A 221-nucleotide genomic window follows, 5' to 3' on the forward strand; every position below is an offset into this window, starting at 1 on the left:
TTTTCATATACTTCAAATTGTCTTTGTAGTCCATCTCTTCCTGTATAGTCACTAATTTTATATTTCTTACACTTATTCCCCATCTACTAAAATTCTCATTTGCTTGACCAATACACAGCACTTAGGATAGGTTCTCAGATTTTTAAATGTTTGAAAATTGCCTTTAGTTTTAAGAAGTACAAAATGCTATGGATATCTACTCTCATACAATAAATAATATC

This window comes from Bison bison, unplaced genomic scaffold, assembly GCF_000754665.1.
Source record: "Bison bison bison isolate TAMUID 2011002044 unplaced genomic scaffold, Bison_UMD1.0 scf7180017864380, whole genome shotgun sequence".
NCBI lineage: Eukaryota > Metazoa > Chordata > Mammalia > Artiodactyla > Bovidae > Bison > Bison bison.